This window comes from Calidris pugnax, unplaced genomic scaffold, assembly GCF_001431845.1.
Source record: "Calidris pugnax isolate Ruff unplaced genomic scaffold, ASM143184v1 scaffold211, whole genome shotgun sequence".
Lineage (NCBI taxonomy): Eukaryota > Metazoa > Chordata > Aves > Charadriiformes > Scolopacidae > Calidris > Calidris pugnax.
In genome coordinates this window covers 2,923,051-2,929,632 of record NW_015091083.1, presented here as the reverse complement: position 1 = coordinate 2,929,632, position 6,582 = coordinate 2,923,051, and positions in this window count along the sequence as shown.

The following is a 6,582-nucleotide window of genomic DNA, read 5'->3' as shown; positions in this document are numbered from 1 at the left end:
AACAGAAAACTATTTCAAGAACGTAACAGAAGCTTTTACATCAGCTTGTGTTCTTGGCATTCTGTATCCTCTCTGTCAAACTTCAGCAAAACTTATCAGAGTTTTTTAAAGTGTAGAAAAGGCCACAGGTTCTGTTTTACTGTCTTGTTAAATTTCATATGATTCTCCAAACAAAATACTTAGAGATGAATAATGCTAAGCTTTGACCTTGCCTAAGAGATCTTTGGTTAGTTTTTGTGACGCTCCTGAATATATGACTTCTAATGCTAATAAGCGTAAGAAAAATTTCACTTTAAGGGCTGTGAGGTTTTGTATAGGCTGGTTTTTGTGCCCAGAGACTAAGGGGAATCTTAAAAAATACCCAGAAAGCTTTTTGTAGTAATCTGTCTTTCATTCTTGGTATTATGTGCTGTACATTCTTATGTTTAGGAATCTCCAAAACTGACTTTCTGCCCTCCGATGTCCTTGTTTCTCTTTTTGAGTAGGATCTTTGCTTAATTTTTCTCTACTTACATTTGTGTTATATAACACGGATCTACAGTTTCTTTGTGTGCTGTACAAATTTATTAATAGTTTTAGGTCCTCGCAGTGCTGTGGAAATTGACGCCAAAGTGTCTCTCTTGCTACACTTCGCTAATTTCTTGATGAGAATTAGGCTATCTCGTTCTGTACAGGCTAAGCTCACTTCGAATAGCATTTGCAGACATTGAATAGATACGTCTGCTCAGTCATGCTTTGATATTTTTAAATTTCTGTAGAAATGGAGTTAAGTGTTTGGTTGGAAGATCAGTCCAGTCACTGGAGCAAGCTGCGCTCTTATCTTGGATGCTCTGTTTTCCTTCCCGGTAACTTTCACTGACACCAGTGGGAGGCTGAATTCATTTAGGCAAAGATTTCACGTATTTTATACATAGTATCTACTAGATTATTTGTGTGTTTTTAAGCTTTTGTTGCTGTATAAAAAGCCGTGCCAAGCTCAACGTACATCTTAACAGAAACACTGTGTATGGTAGGCAATAAGGCAAGCGTACTCATTCCTGTACAGTGATTCATGCGTTAGAGTGGACTATGTGTCTGTCTGTCTACTCTATGTACTTTATGGTGACTGTTACTTGGAATTTATTTGCCTGTTGCCTAGGGATATACTTTCTGGATGACTACAAAGTTCAGTTTTGTTTGTACGGGTTTTCAATGAAGCAGTTATATAATGCAGGAAAGTAAGAGAAGCCTCTTAATGAACTCCTGAAGCATGCTGGGTTTAAATCGGGGTATTGTTAGGATGAGAAAAATCTGCCAGTGCAGCCACTTCTAGTGCAAAACACCAGTGTCCTAAAGGGATCACAGACAAACGTTTCAGAATCTGTTTGAACCATCCTGAGAGAGAGTCTAATTGCTGAACCGCTTTCTCAAGAGTGGTTCCAGGTTTTGTCTCCAGCAGCGCTCCGACGCTGAAATGTTCTTGTATTGTCCTAGCTGAAATGAGACGTGAGCGAGTGTGAGGGGAGCAGCAGCTATGGTGCTGCTTTGGGGTACAGGCAGGCCTGCCTTCAGGTCTCTGCTCCACAAAGACTAGGCACCTCCCTTAAATACTTTCCTCGTGTTTGTACCCATCTTTAAAGCGCAGCTTAGGCTGATGGGTTTCAATAGGTTTCCCTGTTAAATTTTGGCATTTGAATTCTTCCAGTTTTGTTACTGGATAACTTACAGGCACCCACCTTCTTTTCCAAAAGTTTTCACTTGATTATGTAAAGTTCTGGTAACCTGTGACTGGCAGGGCAGCTGTCCTGCCTGAACACAGTGTTTTGGGGCTTTTGCCTAAGCTTTGTACCCACAAGGTGATCTTCCTTGTATCAAAGGCCTTTGAGCTCACCTGCACTTTTGGTCCTCACTACAGCATGCTAGATAAGTCCTACCTGAGCTGTATTCTTTGTAGAGCACAACAGCCTTGGCTGTGCTTTCCAGGTGTAGCCCAAGGAGAGGAATGTAGTGCCTGTGGTGATACCTGCCTCCACATTTATAGCCCAGACCAGCGGTTCCCAAATTGTTGGGTTACAGACCACTGCAGCCCTTAAAGCTTCTACATCTCTTTCAGGCTTCTGAGTAGTGTGGTGAGCAAAAAAAAAAGTCATTGTGGTTTCACAGGCCTGTTGCAGAGGATCAGCGGTCCCTGGATGGCACCTTGAGAGCTGTCCACCTGGAGGACAGAGGACTTGCCTGGCAAGTGGGAAGCCCCATTTCAAACCTGCAGCTGGTGTCTCCCAAGGGAGACACCTGAAGATGAGCCAGGCACGCTTCGATCCTCTGGCTGAACCTGCCACTGTGTATAGAGAGGAATGTGAGCTCCCTCCCCAGGGCCAGGATGGTCATCCTCTGTGCCGTGTCTGTAGCACTGGGGCAGGGGCATTCTTTTAGGAGCAGGCTGTCTTCGGTTCTGGTCTCTGTTTCACACAGTGGTTTTTGGTTCCACCCAACAACTCCTTTCTACATAAGCTGTTGGTGGAGTAAGACTTTTATATTCCTTTCTGTGCATTGGAACACTTTCAGTGGGGAGTAGAGAGTCTCTGTCTCAGCCTTGCTGATAAGAGGGCATCCCCGTTTGAGTTGTGGTGTGGGATTGAGCACTTCTGTGTGGAACAGGGCATTTGGTACAGGTTTCTTATCTCCTTGGTGAGTTTATTAGTCAGGAGGCAATTTAGGAAGCTACTATTGCCAAGTTGTCCTATGCTGTTGAGTGAAGCTGCTAGGTCACCATGGTTAGTGTTGAACTCTGCATTGTCTGCATGCTGGAGTATATGCTGCAGCTGCAGTTCTCTGACTGGGGCCTCTGACAGGACTGCAGCCTGCAGATGTCTGGTTTGTGCCTCTCAAGTAGTCTTTCCTGTGAGTCTTTATGTTCAGCTCCACCAAGGTGATTGGCACAGTCTCAGAGCTTTAGGTAGCTGGCTATTGGGAAAATGTAGAGTACCCATAGCTTGCTCTCATGTTTTAATTCCAGCTGGCAACTGAGCACCACATAGCTGCTTGCTTGCTCTTCCCCAGTGGAATGGGAGAAGGAATTGGAAGGTTAAAAGCGTCCAAACGTGTGGGTTGAGATAAAGACTTCCTATGGGCCGGCAGGTGTTTGCCATCTCCAGGAAGGCAGGGCTCTGTCATGTGTAATGGTTACTCAGGAAGACAAATGCCATAACTCTGAACGTTACTCCCCCCTTCCTTCTTCCCCCAGCTTTATGTGCTGGTATGATGATGTGTGGTATGGAGTATCCCTTTGGTCAGTTGGGGTCAGGTGTCCTAGCTGTGTCCCCTTCCAACTTCTTGTGCATCCCGGTCCTACTCGCTGGCAGGGAGGGTGGTGTGAGGAGCAGAAAAGGCCTTGGCGCTGTGTAAGCGCTGCTCAGCGGTAAGGAAAACATCCCTGTGTTATCAACACTGTTTCCAGCACAAATCCACTGCATAGCCCCATGCTACCTACTGTGAAGAAAATTAACTCTATGCCAGCCAAAAGCAGCGCACCCAGCAAAAAGTAAGTCAAGGTTTCTAGGGTCTCCTAACTGGGAATTTAGGATCCTGTGATGTAAGTGTGTGGTTATGACGTTGTCATGTGTCCCTGTCACCACTGAAAGGAACAGTTCCTCCTTCCTCTAGCTGCTTGGTCTCATCCTCTGTCTTAAGCTGGGTTTAGTGGTTATGCAGTTGGCAGAGGCTCTCAATACAGTCAGTTCCCTGCTCATCACATTGACCTTGGGATGGCTGTCACCATCCAGGTGCACAAGCACTAATACAAGGTTAGGGAAACGAAGATGCCCCATTCCACTACAGAGATGACAGAGCTGTGGTGTGAGTTGCAGACAGTGGTAAGGACTCTTGGATACCCATATTATCTTTTTATAAAATATGCACAGAGGTACTGCCAGGTCTCTCTGGATGTTGTGAATAACAATATCCTACTCGTGTCATACGAGGAGTGGCGGTGGTACAAAAGAATGCATATATCTGTTCAGAAGATGAGTTATGTGTGTGTTTGGTATCAGTTCAGAGTAGTGAAGTACAGCCATTTACAACTGGCTGTTTGCTCTACAGAAGCCTACATTTTCTTGCTCATTGTTCTGCATGACATTTGTTAATATAGTCTCTTCTGGGAGCCACAGAGATGCGAGGCAGTACGGTTATGGCAATGTGAATAATTTACAGTGATACGAAGTGAAGTGAAATATGCTTCATCCAAGAGGAGGTAATTTAAAGTCACCCCATTAGTAAGCTACTTCTCAGTTATTTTGGGCAAAAGCATTCACATGTGCAACTTGTAAGTTTGCATGGTAATGTGGTAGCTTTTCTGTGTAGCTGTATACATGATGAGTCAGAATTTCCTCTTTATGGTGTGTAGAAAATGAATAGCAAAGGAGTTGCCTGAAGATGTAATCCATGTCATGATAAATCCTGCAGTTTGACAGACAGAAGAACTGTGCTTGTACATCTTGATGTCCAGATTATTTATGATCAGATTTTATTGTGCTATGTGGTGTTCATAAAAGCAGGGTGAGCATCTGGGAGGAAAAAAGTTCTCAGGAAATTGTAGAAATTCTGAGAAAATACGTAATTTCTGCTCACAGAAGAATTAAATGGAAGTGAGGTAATTCAGAATGCCTTCTAGCAAACCCCAGTCATCTTGATTTTTAGTGAGCAAGCCGAATTGTCATCTTCCCTCCTTGGGAGATCATCCGTGACAAACTGATAGCATTCATTGACACACAGGAAGCTAAGGCTTCTTGGTCCGGTTTGGATTCCAGGTGCTGCTCACTGCTGAAGGCTCTTCTGAAACTTGAGACCATGTTCTTGAATTGCTGCCTGCATCAGGTCAGCAGGTTTTAGGTTTTATGAAAGGGGATGTATTTTTCTTTGGGTATATAGCTCCTGTTAGAGCATATGTCACCTGTGCTGAACGGTATTTGAGTATGACAGGTCACTGTGGTGGGTTGGTTTGGTTTTGTGTTTTTGGTTTTTTTAAATTTTTTCCTTTTTTTTTTTTTGATTGAGTTATGATGAAGCTATTTTGATGCTGATACCAAATCGATCTGTTAAACATAGCAACCAATGATTTTTTCCTACCAAAATATTAGCACGCCCAATTTATATTTCTGTGTGACTCAGTCTTGCTTGTGGTTTTTAAAATTTTTTTAGCTAAATTGATTCTTCAACTTCTGCCCATTTCATTTCTGTGATAGATAGTTAAGCTTTCTTTTAGTACATGTGAGAGGCTACACTGTTTAGTAAATCTGCTATAAAATGGTAAACACTGTCAGTGCTGTAGATCTGTTTTTCTCTTCTAAGCTTTGTTTGTGGTCTCTTGTGTGCCATGGCCTATGCACTAGAACCTAAACATGAGTTTTAAGATAGATTTAAGAGTAATTCTTGTTTGAGGATATTAATTTAATCTGTTTCTTTATATAGCAGGCCATGAACTATATGGCATATTTTTTCCAGGAGGAACTCAGGGGATTTTCTTTAACCCCAATTCCCCACAAAAAACCCTAAATACTACTTTTGTTAAATGCCTGGCTTGTGCCAGTTAGCTTTTACAGCCTTAAAAGCCCTAAAAATAAAATGTATGCGTGTTGATCAATAGCTCCCGTTGTTGCTTGTGTTAGTCTGAAATGCTATATCATGAGAAGTTACCGGGGGCCGGATGGGTGGGTAAGTTTCTTTGACATCAGCTCTAACAAAGACTTAGAACTAGCCCAATGGCAGAAATTATACTAAACCACGAAAAAGTGTTGAAAGCAGTAGCAAAAAAAACCCCATGTGTTTCTTGGAGAAAAAGTCCACTGTATTTCTGGGTTCCTGGTCCTTCTTCCAGTAATCTGCAGGGAAGACTTTACATCGCAGAAGAACTGGATAAATGTCCATTTTTTTAATCTCCAAGAGGACTTCTTGGTAGGCATCCTTCTCACAAAAAGCTTGCTGCGTTGTGCTTGCAGAGCCATTTCATGGGAACATGGAGCACAGCAGCTCTGCAACAGAAGTGGCTGTAACAATCACCCTTTCATAGCAACTCTGGTTCATGATCTAGCAATCATTTACCTCAGCTGCAGGAAGTTTGCGTCCTCCTTATGGCACATCCCTTTACCACAAACTGTTGGAACTGATATGCAGCAAGGAACAACAATGAGCTTGGTGAGGTGGCAGCTCTTCAGAGAAAGATCTGCATTCTTTTGCAGATTTGAATACAAATTGACAGTGTTGCCGAAAAAAAAAATAAAATGCAAATGTCATCTTGGGGTACATAAGTTGGAACAGAGCCTATAAGGCACATGAAGTAATGCCTCCGTTCTGCACAGCACCGATAAGGCTGCTGCTGCAGCAGCCTCACCTGCTGCCTTTGGTTTGGGGCACAGCATTTCAAGGAAAAGGCAGATCAGCTGGAAAGCACCCAAAAAAGAGCAGTGAGAAGGACTGGAGGTCTTGAAAATACCGTGTATTGGACTGCGTTACTCAGCATTAAGAAGAGGAGGCTGGAGATGAATCTTCAGACACTGGAAAAAACTGTTATAGGGAGGAAAAAAATAAAGAAAAAACCAGATCAACAAC